The 22,794-nt window shown below is 38.8% G+C and overlaps 1 protein-coding gene across 1 annotated transcript in view; it reads right to left on the bottom strand.

The window, feature by feature from the left end:
- The window catches only part of LOC128855780 (facilitated trehalose transporter Tret1-like), a 65,328-nt gene extending 49,423 nt beyond the window's left edge, over positions 1-15,905 (bottom strand). The window contains exon 1 of the mRNA XM_054090955.1: positions 15,816-15,905. The gene's annotated coding sequence lies outside the window, so the exon portion shown is untranslated. The remainder of the gene's footprint in view (positions 1-15,815) is intronic.
- Between the last annotated feature and the right edge of the window lie 6,889 nt (positions 15,906-22,794).

The following is a 22,794-nucleotide window of genomic DNA, read 5'->3' on the forward strand; positions in this document are numbered from 1 at the left end:
GGTTGAGAACTTATTTGTAAAGCAGTATTTTATTGTGTGCGGATAACGGTGATTGCTTACCCATTAGGCAACGCATGTTTTGGAACCACCATTCCTTTTATATAAAGGGTGGTTAAATTTTAAGGGTCGATGTTGAATGCAAACCACACCTAAACGTCAAGTTTTTTCTGCATTTTATTTGACATTTTTCAATTCGGACTAACTCAATTTGAATAATGAAAAGACACACAATCGAGCAACGCGTTAAAGTTATTCGGGCTTATTATGAAAACAGGCTTTCAAATCAAAATGCATATCACGCACTTCGTGAAGAAAATCATCCTCAGTGATGAGGCACATTTTCACCTCAGTGGATTCGTCAATAAGCAGAATTGCCGCATTTGTGCGAGAGTGATTGCCGAAAAACCAATGCACCCACAAAGAGTGACTGTTTGGTGCGGTTTATGGGCCGGCGGCATTATTGGGTCGTATTTTTTCCAAAATGAGGCCGGTCAGGCAGTTACTGTGAATAGTCTTCGCTATCGTGAGATGATAACGAACTTTTTATGGGCCGAATTGGAAGATATGGATGTGGACGATATGTGGTTTCAACAGGACGCTGCCACTTGTCACACAGCTAACGAAACAATGGCTCTTTTGCGCGAAAAATTGGATGGCCGAATAATCTCACGTCGCGGCGATGTCAATTGGCCGCTAAGAGCATGTGATTTGACACCATTGGACTTCTTTCTTTGGGGTTATTTTAAAGAAAATGTGTACGTCAATAACCCAGCAACAGCTCAAGAGCTAGAGGATGAGATAATTCGGCACATTAACGGCATAGAACCTCAATTATGCCTTAGCGTCATCGAAAATTTGGACCATCGGATAGAGGTGTGCAACCCAAGCCGCGGCGGCTATTTGGCCAATATTTTATTCCATGTGTAATTGAGTTATACCAGTATTATCATAGTAAAGAGAAATGACAATAATTTCTTAAAAAAATTGTATTTTATTCAAAATCAACACCGGCCCTTGAAACTTAACCACCCTTTATTTTATGTATTTGTGACCAGCGGAAATTTTCATTAAAGAAGGTGTGCTCGATCAAGCAGAGTGTTGCATTTCTCTTGACAGTTTTAAAACTTCGTCGTCTATCTTTGTTGCTGAGTCCATTGGAAACGTATTGTCTTTAGATTCTTCTAACATTTTGCGAAAATAATTCCTGTCGGTTAATTGACTAGTTAGTTTGAGAACTGGATATCTTAACACCACTGCTTCGCTGAGATTTAGATAGTTTTGCGAGTGAACTGAATTCATGTCTATCCCGTTTTCAATATTAAAATATAAACTGCAGACTTTTCTGGTGATGAAGATATCGGTTATGTCCGGACTTTTTTATGGATCAGATAGCCAATACGTTGGCATCCATGAAGGTGCAGTGCTACAGTTTGTTTGTTGAAGCGCCTTGAAGAGCACCCTTCCTTTAGTGGCTGTTAGCCTAGATCCCCAATGGAACACTCGAAAAATATTACCAAGTCACATTTAACGAAGCGTGGTCGTCATACTCTTTCCAGATCGACAAAAGGAACATGCCCGTGTGTTCAAAATAATATCAGCGCGACATATTGCTAATTTTAGACTATTAGTAAATTTCTTATACAATTATTTTAACTAAACTCAACGAAATTTTTTAACCAATTGAAAATTGCACTTTACTAAAATTTAATGATCTATGGAACTGCATACATGAAAAAAGTTCTGAGTAAAAAGTTGGCATTTTTGTGCGCTGGTGAATAAGAGCTTTCTGCATGGGTAGCTGCATCTTGTCTGAACTCGTGTGGAACAGGTAAACAGTTTAAATAGTACTTAGTTTTACAACAGATATAACAACAGAGATTATATTGTTTCCCATAGTGTTTGAAAAATATGCCCATTAAGTGTAGAAAAACTTGCTTTAGTGGAATAGCGAAACAAGCTGGGCTTTTCCAATTTATAATAAATATGAATTGAACAAAACGTGAACCACTCACCAACTAAATATTTAATATTATAGGGGAAATTTTTTTACTATATACATATGTGGTTACCATATATAAGTATGCTTATAATATTCATAAGTTCAGGCTTAATATCATTGCGGTGAGTTTAATATCAGTGAGTGAGTGAGTGAGTGAGTGAGTGAGTAGTGAGTTAACACCCATGAATTTTTTGCTTGCCGATAATGACAACAAAAGAAGCAACATATCGACTTTAATTAAACTGATATTAAAGTTTATAGAAAAAACAAAAATCAACAACAATAACGACAACAACGACAACAACAACAAAAACAACAGCGAAGCAAAGCAATGCAGCTGACATTTTTAGAGGCAAGTAACGAAAAGTAACACATTTTACGCCTCAGAAGTGATTTACGGCACTAATTAAATTTTGCTTTCTTTGTTTTTTTTTGTCAATACAAACGAAATCTTAACTGTTTCTGTGTTTTCGATTCGGCAATGTGAAAATGTTATTCAAGGTTTAAATTTTCATCAACATGAGCCAGTCTGGAACTTATCACAAATTGTTCCCGAATCGTTTTGAATCACTGCTCACAAGACTTTAGGCGCCGTTTTTGCAATATCTGATTAAGCGCTTAGTCAACACGTTTTCGGCAGACGACTAAAAAAACAAAAATATTTAGAAATGCCTGGTTAGCGAACGTCTGTCGTTTAACTTCTGATAAAGTTTATCGGGAGATGAGTTTCTACTTAGCTGCTAACCAAAACAAAAAGTGGCAGCTGATAGCAGTCATGTAATGTAAATTGAATGATAATGAAATGATCGCCTATATTCGAAGTCGAATTGGTAAATAAACATGAAGAAAATAGCAGTACAAATAATAAATAAAATTTAGTTTCGCTATCGGTTTCCCAGTTTATAAGTACAAAATAAAATCATTTTTTTAATAAATAGCCCTGCACAGCAAAACCAACTTTTTTCGGGTATTGGACCAACCTTTTATTAGTAAAAAACTTTTAAGTAAAAACTAATTTCCCCAACTTTTGATGTTAGCCTCTGAAATCCAGATATGGCCTTTCGAAGTTCAAAATTTTTGGTGCTGTAAAAAAATTATTTAATATTAATGAGCGTAAATAATAAAAAAAAAATATAAAAATATGTTCGCAATCCGCTTGTTCCACCTATTAAGTTTAAGTTAGGTAAAATTGGGAATAGATGGTATCTACCCTGCTGAACTGCAGCAATCAAGGGACATTATATTACCGTTTATCAAAATTGTCCTTAGAAGTTGTCTTAACATGGGCTAGGTTCCGCTAGGCTGGAGGGAGGAAAAAGTCTCATTCATACCCAAAGCAGGTAGGTCCTCACACATTAACCCCAAAGACTTCAGACCTATTAGTCTTACGTCTTTTTTGCCCTCGGTGCAACTTGCCTATACTAAAGGGAAGTATACAGAAACTGCGTTACACTCACTCCTCGGGTTGGTGGAAAAAAGTTTATTAGACAAAGAGTTTGCATTGGTTGCTTTCGTAGATATAGAAGACGCCTTCAACAATATAAGTGCAACGCTATAGTAGATTCAATAGAAGACTTTGGGGCTGAGCCACACGTTGTTGCCCTGATAGAAGATATACTCGTCAAAAGAAAGGTAACGGCTAAATTAGGCAGCACTACTCTAAGCAGACAGGCGCAAGGCAAGGCAAAGTCCTCTGCCTCCTTCTTTGGATTTTGGCAGTTAACTCCCTATTTCTGACCCTGGAAAGAGGGTGTTGCCACGTCATTGCTTACGCAGGAAACTTAGCAATTGCCGTTAAAGGCAAAATATCCTAACACCTTCATGGATATTCTGCGCTCCAGTATGGCCACACTTAGAAGCTGGACTGAGAGTCGGGGACTCGATATAAGCCTCTCACTGAAATAATTCTCTTTACAAAAGAAACATAGGCTTCCTATAATCTCTCCGCTAATTTTTAAGGGTGTGGAGATTCCTTTGAAAGAGAATGTCAAGTACCTAGGACTCAAGTACCTAGACACAGGAAACTCTCGTGGAAATCTAATATTGATGAAAGAGTAAAAAAGGCCAACAAAAGGCGACTTACGCTCAAATCATGAGTAAGAAAAGCTTTTTTATGCATCTCTGGATCTTTAAGGACTACACCAAGTAAAGAGCTGGAAGTGCTAATCAATTTACCTGCCCTAAATCTGGTAGGTAAACACGTGGCCGCCGCCTCGGCACTCAGACTCAAAAGTATGGCGCTATGGAAAGACCGGTGGTTTTGCCACGCTTCTATTTTGCACTCTCTGACTAGTGACAAGCAAGAAAAAGACTATTCTATCCCTAGGCTCACCTTTGAAAGGCTCTTCAAGACGAGTATACCGTCAAGAAGGGAGTGACAGACACCAAGGCCATGGAGAAGGGGGGAATTAAATTTTTATACAGATGGTTCCAAGGTAGGCGATAAGGTTGGCTATGGAGTTTTCTCGAAGGAATTAGGACTGGAACTATCCGTTCGACTACCAGACTACTGCAGCGTCTATCAGGCAGAGGTTCTAGCTATAAAAAAAGTGGCTACATATCTAAATACGTACGCCGTAGCAAAAACGACTACAAATATATTCTCGGATAGCCAGGCGGTCATCAACTCAATGAATGCGGCTTTACTAAGATCGAAGGTTGCACAGGAATGCCGGGCGGCCCTAAATGATATTAGTGACGTATTCAAGATCCGCCTTATTTGGGTTTCGGGACACAGAGATATTGAGGAAAACTGTAAAGCTAATGAACTAGCACGGAAAGGTACTGCTCTTCAACTGCTCAGGGATAAAAGTACCATTAGAATACCCATGGCCACGAGTAAATTAATAATAAAAAACAACATTACCAAAGAAGCCAATAAGTCATGGAGAAATGAGGATACGTGTCAAACAGCTAGGCAACTATGGCCTCAAATAAACAAGAAAAGAACAAAGGCAGAGCTTAGTCTCTCGTGAGACAATATCTGGAAGATCGTGATTTCTTTAACCGGTCAGTAGCTATTTGGTAGACATTTCTCGAGACTAGGAGTTTTCCCCTATGAATATTGCAGATGTTGCAGAGATGGCGAGGAGGAAGAAACAGTCGAGCACTTCCTTTGCAATTGTCCAGCCTTAGCTAAAATCAAAGCAGGTTGTCTAGGTAAATACTTTTTTAATTCTCTTATAGAGCTGTCTGGCGTGGGGTTGGCATCAATACTACGTTTTATAAGAGCCACAAATTGGTTCCACGAAGGAAGACAAATGAGGTTCGCGAGTAGCACAGTGGTATCACAACGGACCTGTAAGGTCTAAGTGAGTTGGTCGTGCAGACCGACTACCACCATAACCTAACCTAACCTAACCTTGGTAAATTGGCTGTTTTACAACTAAACCAAATTGAGGCTCCTTGTGATGAAATAGCATATAACCTATTTAAATAGTATATAGCTTTTTTTGAGCAAAATCATATTACAAGTGCTACTAGGAGTCAAAGATCAGATCCTCAAAAAATTAAAAACCTTATATTTTAAAGAACTTATATTAGCCGAGCTACAGACTTTCGGGCGCGACACGGTTTTTTCTAACAAATAAGCAGTTCCGTCTTTGTGCGGTCTTATAAAAACTGCAAACCCAACTACAAAAAACCACACCCATTACCGACAAGATGAGGAAGTTTCGTCTTTCAATAAGCATTCAGCGTCTTTCTATGAGCAAAGCACATGGAAAAGGTAGGCATCTCAGACAGTGCACTCTGCCCAGCTTTTGAAGAGGAGGATGAGACGGCGGATCACTTTCTGTGCACCTGCCCCGCCTTCGCTCGAATCAGGCTTGAGGTCTTTGGCACTGATGTGGTAAGAAGCGAACACCTTGGCTCCTTGGCATCACAAGATCTACTCACATTTCTATGGAGGTCGAGCAGATTTAAAGAGAATTAAAAAGGGAATCCGAATGCAGAACAATGGGTTTAATTGTGTCTGAGTGCTGTACTTGCTAGTCTGTCCCGGAAAAAAATGTTATGGTCCAGGAAGTATTGGTTTCTTTTTTACAGTAAAAAAAAATTCCCGAAGTTTGGTAACAGAAAGTAATTTTTTTTCTTACTCTTATGTTCCCGTCACTCTGAAACTACAATCGTGTACTTCATTTGCGTTTTGATTTGGTTGTATTAAAAATCGTTTTGTATTAAAATCGCGTCTCGCAAAGCGTTTTACTCACGGATCTTCAATTGCAAAAGGTAATGCCTTCATAAATTATTTATAGAAATCGTAAAATATCATATTTATGGACTAAGTGTGCAACACTTTTTAAAGTATGCAACCCCTTTACATTCCTTATTGTTTTTCTTCCTGAGAAGCCGTTTTCGCCTACGTGTTTGCAATAAACTTGGCGTGTAGCTCACTCAGTGCTATCGATGAATTTTTATTTGGCACTCAAAAAATGTAGTAATTTATTTCTTGGTTATATTTATAATAAAATTGTATATTTATATGCACATATATACAAATATGTATGTAAGTATACGGATTTAGCTTTTTTGAGATCTGTATGTGACGCATAAATTGTGACGTATTCTCGCTGAACTGGAACCAAAAATGTATAATTACCATTGTTTTTTTTTCACATTATTAATATTATATTAAATAACTCTTTATGTATGTATAAGTATGTATGTGTATGTGCATGGGTCTGGCGAATTTTGTACTCATGATTTTTCCCTAAACCGAAACTTCATAGTTGCTGACTAACCTTCGACGCTCATAGTGTATTTAAAACAAATAACAGCTGAAAGCCTTGCTAGCTAATAGCAAAGTAGAATAATAATTTTATTATTTAATATTTTTATATTTTATTCATTATTTATTATTTTAGTTTGCACTAATAAAATAAATAAATCAAATACAGAGAAACTTCTCTCGGATGTATGCTCACCATCAGTCAACTTTTGTTTGCTCAAGGCAGGTACCGCGCTCAAGAGGAGGTAATTTGTTTCGATACCAAAGGCTTGTTCTATGAAAAAAATGTTCGTCTATGACATGTATCCGCCTAATACAGGTATCCATTGGGGGATTTTAATCTGTATTATATCAGGTTAGTCCACAAGTGCATGCGTATTTTACCCATAATTTCACTTTTGAACGATTTTTGCATACAAAAAATTATTCGCGGAATATAACGGAACTATTTATATTTTCCTTGATACATTGTGCATGCAACAAGTGATTCTAATCGCGGATAGAAGCACGTGTTGTTAAAAAATAAAATGGAATCTTCGAACGCGTATAAGAGGCGAACTCATGGAAGCTAAGCCAAATTTGACAGTCTCCTGTCTGTTTGGTGGGATATGGCCGGTATTGTTTATTATAAGCTTCTGGATCCAAACCAGACGATAACCGCAGATTATTATTCCCAGCAGCTATCAAACCTGAATGAGGCACTTAACAAGAATCGACCGTCTTTAGTGAATAGACGCAAAGTTTTGTTTCACCACAACAACGCAAGACCTCATACCGCAAGACAAACATTAGGCAAGCTGAACGAGCTCAGATGGGAGCTAATGCCGCATCCACCATACTCTCCGGAGATTGCACCTTGTGATTATCACCTTTTCCGTGGACGTCAATCCCATCTGAGTAACAAGAACTACTCCTCAAAAGAAGCTATAAAAAGGATATGGAAGCGTATTTTGGCTCCAAAGACAAAACGTTTGTTGAGCAGGGAGTTCAAAATTTGCCTGAACATTGGGAAGACATTGTAAATAATGAAGGAAAATATATTATTTATTAATAAATACTTTAAACATATTTTTTATTAATTTTAAAACCACCTTTAAAAAACGCACGAACTTATGGACTGACCTGATATCTTCTTTGCTATTGTTGCATTCAACCCAAATTAATAAATGCCCATATACAAATCGTTGAAAACAAGTACTAGCAGCAGTTGCAAATTAAGTTTTTTTCATGCTATTATTTCAAAAGAATAAACGCAGAACAAATGACAGCTTGAAAATGAAATATATTAGCACCAGTTAGAGGCTTTTTTTACCAAAACTGGTTTGTTATTTGGTTGCAAAATATTCGCAAACCTATTTGGCTCATTTTTTCTTTCTTTTAAATTTAGCAAAGCACAAAAGAACTTGAAATTTCTCTGAAATTTCAAAGAGTAAAATCAAATATAATTGTTTGGCTTGCTTTTGTGCCACTGTCTGCGTACAAATAATAATGCGTCATAGCGCATTTGCTTTTTTTCTTTTTGTTCACGCTGACGGAGTATAATGGCAAAGCAAAATTTGAAAATTAATTGCGTACTTGTTTTAGCTGTCTGCCATCGGCTTACCTTTGCTAACAAATTTGGCTTTGCTATGAAATCACTTGAATTCATAATGATGGAAAATTTTGTGGTTGTTTAACTATTTAATAGCTCCGTTCACCAATTTTGTTGCGATATATTTGCAGACTACTCGTCAGTGTTGCCTTTTTTGGGGTAAACTTGAACTTCGTGTTTATAATAATAATATTTTATTAATATATATAAAGATATTGTATATATACTTGATGTTTGCAGCCTTCATTTGGTGCTTGGCCGAGCTCTTCCTCCGATTTATGTATATTTAGTATAAAGTTAGGGAAATTAGAATAATTGCTTATAATTGATATTCAATTCGTCATTAGTTCTGGATCAATATGTTCTTTGTATTGGCTGTCCCGACGACCTTCAGCGTCTCTGTTCAATGCTAAAGAGTCCTAACGATTTTATGTGCGATTATAAAAGAGTTGAAGTGGTTCAATCTCAGTGTTTCCTAGACTGCTAATTTACTGCAAATCTGCAGGAGCTTCTCGCCATTCTCAAGAAAAGGACGGTATTCTGCCTCTGGACTGGCACTGGACTGGAACCTGCAAGGGAACAGAGGTTGCGGTCGACCAAAACACACTTGAAGAAGGTCAATGCAGCGCGACCTAGCAGATACTGGCATCTTATGGGACGGTGCAAAAACAACAGCACAGAACCGTGTACGATGGAAGAGTCTGAACATGGAAAAAAAACACAGTGTACAAGAACCAGGATAGCCTTTGCAATTTATTTGTAGTGTATCAGTAGTGAGGCTGTATTTTGCAATGTTTTTTGCCATCAAACTACGGAAACACAAGAAAGAAATTCGCTAGTCTCGAAACTCAGCATCACAGGGAACTTTCAGATATATGTAGAAGAAGACTATTAGATAAAGCGGATCTGATGTATGCAAAAAATTGAAGCTGGTTTGTTTGTGACCATCTGCAAGAAATCGGTACCATGCATATTAGGGCGGGTCGATTTAAAAATCGCTCATTGCTCTGTGAAACCCGTATTCCAGGGATCAAAATAAGAAACTTTGTCGAAGGACCCATACCTCTAAAACGAATTCTGATGCCCCCCAATTTGGGTCGAACGAAAAATCCCACTTTGACCCAGTGCCAGTGGCACACCCCCTGGAACTCCCCGGGGGGGGGGGGGGGTTCCCCATACAACCATTTCAAAATATCACCATTTTTGGTCTTTACATGAGAAAAGAAACTAAAAAGTTCGACCCAAATTGGGGGACATCAGAATTCGTTTTAGAGGTATGGTTTCTTCGGCAAAGTTTCTTATTTTGATCCCTAGAATATGATTTTCACAGAGCAATGGGCGATTTTTTTGCCTCCCCACGAATCGACCCGGCCTAATGCATATGCTGTATAAATGCGTGATACAGAATACCCTCCAACTGGCTCACCGTCACAGGTTATTTACTTTATCTTGAGCAGCAGAACACGCTTTCTTCAACTACGCACACGAACATTTGCTTTGAATGACGAACACTGGGGAATGCAGTCGGCCATGTAACCACCGAAAATGTAATTAGCAAAGTGGTAAGCAGTAAGAAAATGGGGGAAAGCATCAGCAGCTTTGTGGGCAATGTTCTCGAATGAAAAAGCGTAACCTGGATACATGCAGATAGAAATAATGTACAAGATGGAGGTATGCAGTTAAAGATCTTCCAAAGAGAAATGTGGAACGGTATTCTGAAGTAATGCAAAAGTGGTTCTAAAGTGAGCGACAGTTCAAAACGAAAGGAGTTCATCACTTTCATGCAAACTTCACATGCCTTTGAGAGATGCGGGAGACAGTTTAAACCTCCTCACAAAAAAAAACATCAAGTGCTAGAGCGCAATATACAAAGGAGGCTAAAGTCAATCATTAGCATTAAAGATGTGCCTGTGTAAATGTTTTCCACAAATGAAGGGACCTGACTTTTAAGTCGACTTCGAACGCCTGTTGGCTTTGGTTATATGGAGAGCTTTCGCATGGCAGAAATACTTTTGTAGGTTTGCAACAGCAGCCGAGAGCCGCATTATTATTGCATATTTCATGCGCGAAGATTCCAACTTCGACACTTCTGAATGGTAGTAATGTAGCAAGCCACCCAGCTACGGCGCACGCCAGAAGAAGAAATTCGTTTGTCACAAAACAAAAAAAAAAAAAAAACTGATAATAATAAAAATTGGTTTTAAAACTTCACTTTTTTACTTTCAGTCACAAAATGGCTTCTCATTTAGAAGGCCACGTAGGTTTATCGTGTACGATGAAAATAAGTAGCTAAATATACATACAAACCAATCTATCAAAAGAAACTGCAACGAATTAAACAAAAAAAAAATAACACGAAAAATCCGCTGAAATTAATATATGTTTAAAACTGCATGACAACACACGCAAAATCAAAGGAAATTTAATTATTTATTGAAAAAACATTATAGTACAAATTACCTTACAAAGAAAATCAAGCCAAATTTGGCAACTAAAATATTCGCAATCACAATAAAGACAATATTAACCAACTAAATTTAAAATCTTTATAAAATTAGATTAAGATAAAGCAAAGTTAAGCAGACTGGTATTAGATAAGGAATTATAGTCTCGAAGTGCCCAAGCAATAGGTGCATTATTCGCAAATTTAGTTTTAAGGTTTTCCTCATAAAATAGTCAAAATTGCGAAAACTTCTTTGGAGAACATTAAAGCTCATCCGATCAAGTAGAACTGGATGGTCGATGATGCCATTAACAACACTGAAAATAAACGAAAGTGAACGGACTGTCCTGTTTTCTAAAGATTCTAGATTAATTAGCTTCAGCCGAGAATTATAAGTTGAAGCAAAGGACTCAAATCGTAGGGAAAGTTGTGCCTGCTATTAATCGAAATTGGTCGTAAGCTCTCCAAACGATAACGGTGTATTCTAAGTGAGAACGACTACTTCAGGCCCGGCATTAGACGCTCTGGTTAGTCTACGGCTAAGCTGTGCTCATGGATTTAGACAGCCACCCGGCCACAGCAGGGTTAGGCGAGTCCTGTAACTACAGGCTGAACTATGTCGGTAGACATAATAGCCTGATGCTAACATGGGTCCCGGGTCACGTGGACATCGTGGGTAACGACTGACTGCTTAGCTAGGATGGGCTCTGAAGCCCACTTTTTTGGCCCAGAGCCCGTTTTGCCACTCCCTTCTGCGGCCATCACAGCCAGCTTGGCAGGCTGAGAGAGGCTGCAGATGGGCAAAACTGATGTTACCTGTCATGTCCGATCGACTGTCGCAAACCCTTCTGTCATGAAGCAGAGCGGAGTGCAGACGGCTGGTTGGACTGATGACGGGCCACACACGGGCGAAGCACATGGAAAGGTTGGGCATCTCAGGCAGTGTTCTCTGTCCAGCTTGTGAGGAGGAGGATGAGACGGCAGACCACTTCCTGTGCGTCTGCCCCGCCTTCGCTCGAATGAGGTTTGAGGTGCTTGGCACTGATGTGTTAAGAAGCCACCATCTTGGCTCCTTGGCACTACAAGATCTACTCAGATTTTTTCGGAGAACAGGTAGATTTAAAGAAAATTAAAAGGGAATCCAATTCATAAACAACATGACGACTAGACGTCACGTAAATGTAAATTACATGACATATGCACTGTCTTCCAGGCTGAAGCTCAAGCCATTGACGATGCACTGAAGTGGGCTCAGAAAGAATTGAAAACGGAAAATCTAGTTAGATTAGCGACAGTTGCTCTTATTCGCAAGCTATCTAAAATCTGAGCAATCCTAATCCCTTAAAAGCATCAATTCATCAGCACCTGCACCTTCTTCGCCAGGAACACAGAATTGACTTTTACTGGGTCAAATCACACATCGTATTGAAGGAAACGAGCGCGCAGATGAGCAGGCAAAAGAAGCAGCAAATCAAGGGGTCGCTCGGGTATACACTGAATTTCCTTCAAGCTACGCTATACGGCAAATTCGTCTTAAAATATTCGAGTCATGGCAGCAGAAGTATGCCGATGATAGCACTGACTTCATTACGAAGACTTTCTTCCCAATTATTGAATATACTCAACTATACCGACAACTCTTTGGGATATCATTTGAATTGACACAGCTCTTTACTGGCCATGGTTTCAACAAGGCATACTTAAAGCGATTCAAAATCATTGACGAAGACTGGTGCCCGTGTGACCAACTCACTGTGCAGAGTATGCATCATCTTTTGAACGACTGCCCACGCTTTCACAGTGCACGACAGAGGCACGAAACATTCTGTGCGCAATATGATATTCTACCATTTAATATTAAACAAATTTCTAAGTATGCTAGTTTGATAACATCATTCAATGATTTTGCCAAAAAAAATTATCGATAATTTAAAAAACTTCAATACTTCAAACACGCCTACCTCATGACTTAATCATAATAGTAATATAGTAGAATAACTAATAAACTGCTTGTATCCAATCGCAGGCATTTTATTTCAGTTGGTTTTGTTAAACTATAAAATACAATATGTCATCGAAAATATTTGTAATCTATCTGAGGGTCATACTGGCCATATGTATGAAAATATTTGCACGAAAATACAAACTAATTGTCGCTAGGCAAATACAAACACAAACGGTCGCACCAGGGTAAAAATTACCACGTAATATATAGGTATATAATTAATTAAATATTTAATTAATATCATATGCCGATGATATTGTAATAGCTATCTCGGGGAAACACCTTCCAACATTGTTTGTCCGGAAAAGTGAATCCGGAAAAACTTATCTGATACTTTTTAGTAGGAAACACAAAACACCTGCTCTTTAACAAATATTCCTGGGAGGGAAACCACTTAGAGTAACAGAAGGGGCTAAATATCGAGGACTTGTACTAGATAGGAAGCTAAATTGGGGGCTCACAGTCGCAGACAGAGCACGTAAAGCTATGACCGCAATGTACTCCTGCGGAAGGCTTATTGGGAAGAAATGGGGATTGGAACCCAGAATGATAAATTTGCTCTACACAGCAGTGGTTAAGCCAATTCTCTACTTCTTCTTTATTTGCCAATTCGATTCTGAATGTGGGCGATCATACAATTGATTCAATATATATTACAATTAAATGTCGAATTACAAAAATATTTTACGTTTAATGTAAATTTGTTATAATTTCATGATAAAGGTCTCTATTTCTCGCTGTCTCCAATAAAGTTCCTATATTGCCGATTCCAGTCCAATGTCTTATATTTCTCAGCCAGGATAGTTGTTTTCTGCCTATGCCTTCTATTTTTCCTTGCAGGATTAGTTGAAGTACATGATATTTGTCGTTTCTCATAATAAGACCCAAATACGCAGCTTTTCTTCTTTTTATGGTGGTATTGTAATATGGTGGGATGCCCTTCAGAAGAGTGTGAACATCAAAACACTTGACAAGGTTCAAAGACTAGCATCTGTTCTGATAACCGGCGCCATGTCAACCACACCATCGAGAGCATTATATGAGACATTAAACTTCATGCCGGTAGATCTGCAGGCAATATATAACGCACGCAGTGCGCCAATAAGGCTGAACACTCTAAATTAGTGGTCAAACACGGATGATGGTCACGGTAAAATCCTGGCTGGCACTTTGGGGCTTCCCGGACTGGTGGTCTATGAACTCCCGCCTATACTTGCCATTACATCGTTTACGACCCTCCTACCCTCAAGGGATAAGTGGGAACGGGACAAGGTGAGACAGGGCGAGTCCAAACATGTATACACAGATTGCTCAAAGCTCGAGGGCAGGGTGGGCGGAGGTATATACTCCGAGCATCTGGGGATCTCCTTCTCCCGACTACTGTAGTGTATTTCAGACTGAACTGATGGCAATAATAAAAGCCGCGGCACTGATACAGTGTGATGCGATATCCGGAAATGCTATCTACATTTTCACTGATAGCCAAGCGGCGATAAAATCCCTCACAAAACAGTCCACAACCTCCAAGGAAGCCATGAAATGCTGCACATCTCATAACGAGATGGCTGAGTCATTTCACCTAGTAACATGGTTCCTGGTCTTCGCGACATTGAGGGTAACTGTAGAGCCGATGAAATAGCAAGACTCGGCACTAAACTGACTGATGAGTACATAGATAATGACATAGGGATACCCTTACAAACATGTAAGCTACTCATCCTTGAAGAAATTGTAAGGAAAGCAAATGATAGATGGCGCAATGAAGCCACCTGCAAAATCGCCCGTCAACTATGGCTGACTCTAAATGCTAAACGCACAGAATCTCTGTTAAGCCAAAATAAACACAGTCTTAGCACATTGATCTCAGTGATAACGGGGCATTGCCTAATAGGCAGTGTGTGCCCAAAGGATGGGTGTGCAAACACATGACTTCTTTAGAAGTTGTCCAGATGAGGACGAGGAAGAGATGATCTCGCACCTGCTGTGCCACTGTCCTGCTTTATCCAGACGCAGGTTTACTATTCTGGGTGAACAATTTTTTGATGAGTTGAAAGATCTTAGTTCTACAGAAATCAGAGATATGTATTTAACAATTTTTGAAAAGCACACACTGGGACTAGGGATCACAATGGGTCGGAGTGTGTCCCACAGGACAATCGGCTTCAACCTAACCCAACCTAATTAAATATTTATTTTACGTAGTGAGCGCGTCTTTTATTTCTATGCAGAAAGGTATCATACTTGAAACGGCAGATCACTATATTTTGTAGAAAAAAAAGTTATAAGTGGTTTTATTACCTCTCTGGTATCTTTTACCCAGTAGCGACTAACGCCGGGTTAAAAAATATTACTAAGATTTTTTCACGTCACCAAATAAGTGTTGACATACCATTCTGCACATATACTTCCTTGAAGCAGACAGACAACAATGTACGTTTCAACATTTATTTTTCAATTTTCAATTATTTTGTTTACACCTGCGAAAGTTCTGTATTTTTACTCCCATTGCATAACAATGAGTGCGGAAGTATGTGAATTTAATAATACCAGATAAACAACGTAGAAAACTTAATAATAAAAAAAAAACAATTTAATATGTGAAAGCGAGTAAAAACAAGTGTTTCTATAGCAGTTTTTTTCCATTCTCCAAATTACTTACCCATTGTGCCTTCATACATTCCACTTTGGTCCACTTCACTACTCTCCACTTTGTATACAAGTCGGTATGCGTACTACGCGCCTAGCACAACAATTTCGCGAAATATTTTTATATGGAGCAGTATTTGTTATTACAACACAATACAATTAATTTATGACAAAAAGAATAGTTTGAACTAAATAAATATTTAAATTGCACTCATGTAACGTAATGAGGATCTGCAATTTTTCCATTTAGCGTAACAATTTAACAATTCACAAAAAAAAACAAAAAAAAGAAACAGAAAATTATGAAAATAATACAAAAATAGGAAAAAAATACAGAAAAAAAATGTGAAAAAAATTAAAAAAAAATAAAAATAAAAAATAAAACTTCAACGTTTCACCGACTTTTGTTCAACAACTGATATAAAGATGCACTCTCTGTGTGACCGTTTGACGTACTCTGGTTTGCTACCCAGTTTATTATCAGTATTTGTAGTGCTTTTCAAAAGGTAATAGATATTGAGCTACCACACACAAACACTCTCACATTGGCGATGGAATCTTCATACACTTTTGAATTCAGTCTGCGTTGACACTTTTGTGTATTCCCTAAATATAAAAAAAAAGTAGTAATGATAAAATTGCAGTAACAAAGCCGGCTGACCGAGCAAGTGTTTGAATTGTCGCGCTCAAGATTGAACTAAATAAAAAGTTTGAGCGTTCGCACAAATAAACTCAGCTGCTGCTTAAATTCCAATTACAGCTGTGTGTATGTATGTGGCTATGCGGTTGAGTTGATCTACGCTGGGTTGAGTTGAGTTTGAGCTGCGCTGCGTGCTTTGTGTTGCTGGTTGCTGAGGTTACATCGCAAGCTGATTGTGCATGTGTGTGCGTTTGTATCATTCGCATTAACTTTACTAAATATCATTTGTATGTTAGTGTTGGTGTACTTATATCTACATATGTGTGCGATATTTGTGTTTTCTCATTTCAGTTCTGGTTTTCTCGCCCGTTTCATTTAAGCTGCTTTTTATAGTGGGTACTTTTTCTTTACTTGCTTGCTTGCTTTTTATTTTGTACCTGCCAAAAAGCACTGAATGTTGTATGCTTAGGCGAAATACTTGAATACCTGCATACCTAAATAGCGAGTGAGCAAATAAACAGCAGCAGAAAATGAGAAAAAAAAAATTGCGCGCTCATGATTGAAAGCAATTACGAGCAATGAACCATACAATTTTTGAAAGTGCATTTCTGTGTGTGTGTGTGTGTGTGTGTGTGTATACACTTGCTTGTGTTTATCTTTCTTTGTAACGGAAATTATCTGAATGCGCTTTCTATATGCAGTTTGCTTGTTTTGTTTTTGTTTTGTTTGTGTTGCTGTCTGCCTTAGAAGAATGCATTGAATGCATTGCAGTGAGGTGACGTATGCGCCATGTCACACCTACAGCTGGCTTGTGACAGTGAACGAAATATTAGCGCTAATGACGTGTTTGATGTTTAGCTCCAGTTCGGCTTCATCATGTCACATTTAAACACTCTTCCTGGTCTTAGTCATAAGCGATAATGATTTGTGCTCAATTAAAATTAGGCTGACTTTGCTGCTAAAGTAAATATGTAAGCTATAATAAAAATATTTGCAGTAATGAATATAGACAAACAATATTTCAATTAAAACGATAAATGTTTTTATTAATAAAGTGAAACAATATGTCACTTATGGCGCTAAATATTTTTATAAAAAAGATTAATGATTATCCTCATCAGCATCATCAATTCCTTTTGTCCCGAATGGAACATAGGGCGTCTTTTTTTTAGAATTCCAAATACCAAGTAATGTTTTTCATTTCATTGTAGAAGTTTCATATTAATTGTTGCTCTTGAAGTTTCCCGTAAAAGCTCAATGGTTTCGTAAACAGATAATGTGTGGCACGTAGCGCCGTCTTGTTGAAAATAAACGTTGTCTAGATCAATACCACCCAATTCCGGCCATACAAAATCGTTAATCATCTCTCGATAGCGCAATCTATTCACCGTAACTGTTGCTCCAGCTTCATTTTCCATTTTCAAGTAAGGTTCAATAACTCCGCCGCACCATAAACAGCGCCAAATAGTCACACGTTGAGGATAGAGAGGCTTTTCAGCAATAACTTTTGAATTTTCTGACCACCAGATCCGACAATTTTGCTTGTTGACGAAGCCACCGAGGTGGAAATGAGCCTCATCACTCAAGATGATTCTTCAATGGAATTCCAGATCATTTTCATGCATTTCCACGACCAAATCAGCAAAGACACGACGTTATCGATGATCGGCCGGCTTGAGTTCTTGTGTTAACTGGACTTCATAAGCCGTGATTTCCACAACATTTGGTTTATTGGCTATACTTCCCATATAGTCCGTGAAACAATGGATTTACTACGTTGTCGCTTCGGTGGGCAAGTGGATTGGCCACCTTTGGACTTTTATTTGTTGTAATGTCTAGGTAAGTAAAGCCTAAATGTTTTGTGAGTAAACCAGCTTTGATTGAGGCATTGGAAGGCAACATTACTAAAGTTATTCATGACATACCGACCGAAGTCCTACAGCGAATCGTTCTAAATTAGTGGTTACGGATTATCTTTAAAAAATAAATGTCATGAATAGTTTTACACAAAAACAAATAAAATAAAGATTGTCCAATAAATTTGAATTTCCGTGGTTTTATTTGAATTTAAAATCCGATACCTCTGAATAGATCACCCATTATGATAGGCGTGCTGACATAGTCCAGGAGCAGCGTATGCATATAAGATAGGAATCTCGTTTCAGTTGCAGAATTTTACTATACTACATATACCCTATGACTAGAAAGTACCGGAAATGTTTGAATACAACAAAACAGAGTTAAATTTCAGAGACATTTATTTTATTTCCTTCAAAATATGACCCGTCTGAAGCAACACACTTGTGCCAACGTTTAACCCAGTCCTCCATGCACCCCTGGTAGGCCGACAAAGGGATAGCCTTCAGCTGCTTCGTCGCATTCTCTTTGATCTACTCTATCGACCGAAATCTCCTTCCACGAAGTGGTAACTGCAACTTGCGGAACAAAAAGCAGTCGCACGGGGCCATATCAGGTGAATAAGGCACTTGCACGATGGTATTTACTTGGTGTTTGGTCAAATAGTGCAACACAATTTGTGCTCGGTGCGATGGCGCGTTATCATCATGCAAAATCCAAGAATTGTTTGCCAATATTTTCAACCGTTTGCGACGTACAGCATCTCTCAAACGCTTCAAAACGGTTAAAAAATATTCTTTATTGACTGGCTGGCCTACCAACATAAGAGAAAAATATGGACCGGTTCCCACGTGCGCGGTTCGCTTAAATTAAACATTCCCGGTACTTTTTGATCATAGTTAAACACAAATTCTACACTTTCTATCGCGATGTGCGTGCTGTCGTAGCAGCTAGACTTTCCATTTGAGTGGGGACCACTTGCAGACTGCATTACTTGCGTGTTTAAATTCAGGTTTATATCCATAGCTCGAAAAACGTGGAGTGCATTCAAGTTAAGTTACACGTCTAAGGAAGATCTGGTGAGCTCTACGGGTAAGATGGCCAGAATAACATGAAGCCGCTTCTAACCTGAAGAACAGACACCTTTTGCAGCTACTCGCTTCGAGACAGACGCTAAGAGCTTTGGGGAAGGCTTTTAAATGGTATATGTCAAAGTAGCCTGCCCGAAGCTTCCTATGTCTTTCACATGGACTGAGCCCCGTTGTTGTTGTTGCTTTTGTAGCAGCATATTCATTTCCAATAAGCGTACGGAGAATGCTGCCAGTAAAGTACTGTAGAACCGACTGTCGTGGGAACAACTAGATACCTCGTCTTCAGCAGTGGTTGCTCAGGTTAACAGGATACACCACGGGGAGGTGAGATTAGGAATTGAGGCTACTTACTCAGACTTCTAAAACCTTCTGGGGGTATACCCACTAGATTACTAAATAATTATGTCAATTTTTAATAGGAACTGCAATGTAATAACGCATGGGCTTAAAAGTCCCGGATCTTACAAAGAAAACAGGTTTTATATTGTTTAAAACTGGCTTTTTTCTTCAACGTAATTTCCATCAAAAACAACACGATCACTAAAGCGCCTTCCTAATATTTCAAACTACTTTTGTAAAACGATTTATTTTTTTTTTGCCTCAAAATGGGCCTCAGCTTCAGCGATAACTTCTTCATTCGAGCGAAATTTCTTAACGAGGATTTTTTTAGGTCTGCGAACAGCCAGTAGTCACTCGGAGCCAAATTTGGCAAAAGCAGAAATTCTCTCTGATCCATGGTTTTGAAAATAACAAAAGAAGTGTCACTCTTACCACAACAACTCACGAACCGTTGAATAGAGTATCATGGAATTTTAACTGCCGGTCTTTTTAAGATTAGTACCAACCGATATGCAATAAAACTATGCCCGGCACTTTTCAGCCCATGTGTTACTTGAAACTCATTAGAACACTTGGCAAATTTTCATATGACCAAAATACTTGACGGTCATCGCAGAAAATGCGTTTTTGGGTAGCCTCCATTAGGTTAGAAACACCATTAAGTATGGAATAACTGTAGGGAGGAAACTTGCAAGAAAAATTGTATACAATAGCGGTCATTCCTAAGCAAGCATTGGCAGGCCTTTAAGTCTATTTCTGTAATTTTTGCCCTCGGCCTTGGTAGATACCTACGAAATGAGACCTTTTTTTCAATTTCAAACGTTTATTAACAAAAAATGGTTACAAATTTAATCTTCAAAATAATAGCCAACGCTAGCGACATATTTTTCCCATCTCTCAGGCAATTTGTGAATGCTGCGCCCCAAAAAATTTACCATCTTTGGCCGCAAACCAATCATCGAGCCATTTTTTGGCTTCTTCGTGAGAATTGAAGCGCTGCTCGGAAAGTGCGTGGCGGTGCATTGCCATCAAGAAACATTACTTTGTGACGCCGATCGGCATATTCTGCCGCCACAGAGCATTGCGATTTAGTTGGCCGTTGTTTCTGGTTTGTGACCGGGTGGACCATACGATCGTTTACGCTTGGGATTGGAAAAATACACCCATTTTTTCATCACCCGTAACGATTCGATGCAAAAGAGACTTCCTTTTGAAGCGGGAGAGCAGCATTTCACAAGTGGTTTTTCGGTTCTCTTGCCACCTTTCAGTCAGTTCATGCGCTACCCATCTTCCGACCTTTAAAATCATGTCCATGTCTTTCAAACGTTTGGAAATGGTTTTTTGAGTCACTCCCAACTGCTCTGCCATCATTTCTTGCGTTTGACCATCGTCTTCATCCAACAATGACTGCAATTCGGCGTCCTCAAACTTTTTCGGTGGCCGGCCACGGTCCTCGTTCTCCACGCTAAAATCCCCCCTTCGGAATTTTTCAAGCCACCTGAAGCACTGTGCTCTACTTAGAGCATGCCTACCATAAGCTTCTATAAGCATTTGATGAGCTTGAGAAGCGTTTTTCTTCAATTGATAACAGAAAATCAACGTTGTCCGCAAATCGTAGTTTGAAGGCACGAAATTCGACATTTTTAAGTGCGACAAAAATGCATTGTTGTATGAAACGTACCAAAGAATGAGCTAAACATTGTTGACAAATCACGGACGAAGAAAACAAAACATTTGGGAAGGTTTAAAAATACTTCTAGTGAGATCGATGGACTAATATTTAGAAGTCTCATTTCATAGGTATATACCATAATAAAAACCCCTTTTTATAGCACAATATTTTCACGCCCACCACAAGTTTATTTATGTGTTGATTTACTTTATTTTTAGTTTGAATTTATTATATCTAATTTATATTGTCCAATAGACACTTGCCACTTAGTACCCCATGGACATTAAATAATTATTACCAAAAAATAAAAAGTAAAAATCCGAATATTTCTAAATTTGAATTGCAGTTCAGTATGTGGTATAAGATGAGTTTAAATTCAAAAAAATGGAGAAAGAGTTAAATTCAGATGGAATTATATTAATCGAGGCACCATAGAATTCTGGGGAATAGTCTTGGCAAAATAAATAACAGAAAGCAGATACGCCAGTTATACATATAAACGGCGCCGCAAAATTAACAATCCAAAAACTTGGGATGTTTCCAAAAAAAAAGGCTTATTATCAAGAGAAATGAAAGGTAAGGTTAGGTTAGCCTGGTTGGCAATAAGCCACGCATAGACCTTTTGGTCCCTAGCGATACCAGATGGAGACCGACCTCTTTGAATACTTAAAGTAGACATCATGTAGGATGTCAGCGCTTTTGGCGAATCTAAGCAGCGCTGGGAGAGCCGCTTTTGAGGCGTTCTCCAGACCCTTAAACAATGGGGCTCCCAGGCATTTAAAGCGCGTTTTTAATAATACCGGACAGATGCACAGAAGGTGTTCTAAAGTTTCCTCAATATCCTGTCTGCTTTTCCTGCATTTGTCCATGCTAGCAATCCCTATCTTGTACGCATGTGCAGCCAATAGATTATGACTTGTTAGCATATCTAATATGATAGTTCTGCAGTCCTTTCGCGAGAGCGTAAGTACGAATTGAGCCAGTTTTTTGTCGTTAGTTCTACACACGACTTTTGTTATTTTGCATGTGGTCAGATTAGTCCACCTAGCTTCCACTCGCCTTTTCATGTAGTCGCCCATTTCGTTGTATATAGTATTTAGCGGTTTTGGTATGTAATTCTCTTATTCAATTAGTAGTCTAACAGCACTTTTTCCTATCTCATCTACTATTTCGTTCCCCATAACGCCTTTGTGACCAGGTACTCAGTAGATATGCAGTCTACTTTGGCGGCTAGTCTTTCTATGGCCTCCCTGCTCCGTCGAACATTTTTGGACTTAATACAATATGAGCTTATTGCTTTTATTGCTGCTTGACTGTCCACGTATATATTAATTGTTGAGGTCTTTCTTGCTCTTGTGTAAGCTAGGTCCGCGGCTTTCTCCACAGCAAAAATTTCCACTTGAAAAATACTGCTGTGGTCTGGCAGCTTGATAGGCTGTCTTATCCCTAGTTTTGAGCAGTAAATGCCCGCTCCCACTCCGTCTAAAGTTTTAGAGCCGTCTGTATAGATGTGAAAAGTTCCATGGCCAGGCTTCATGCCTTTGTGCCATCCCTCCTCTTCAATTGTAGTACGAAATCTTCTCCCCCAGTTAAAGTACGGAGTCATTTAGTCTGTGCAACCTGAACTACACTTTCCTATTGAGCTGTGACCGAAGGTTCTGCAGGTGAATACTCCAGCAGCCACTAACCTCCTCGCGGATTTCGCTGCCAGGTTTTCCACCATAAGGTCAATAGGGAAGGGATTCAGTGACTCGATGCTCTGTGCATAACAGGGCCTCAGCA

The sequence above is a fragment of the Anastrepha ludens genome, chromosome 2 (assembly GCF_028408465.1).
Source record: "Anastrepha ludens isolate Willacy chromosome 2, idAnaLude1.1, whole genome shotgun sequence".
Lineage (NCBI taxonomy): Eukaryota > Metazoa > Arthropoda > Insecta > Diptera > Tephritidae > Anastrepha > Anastrepha ludens.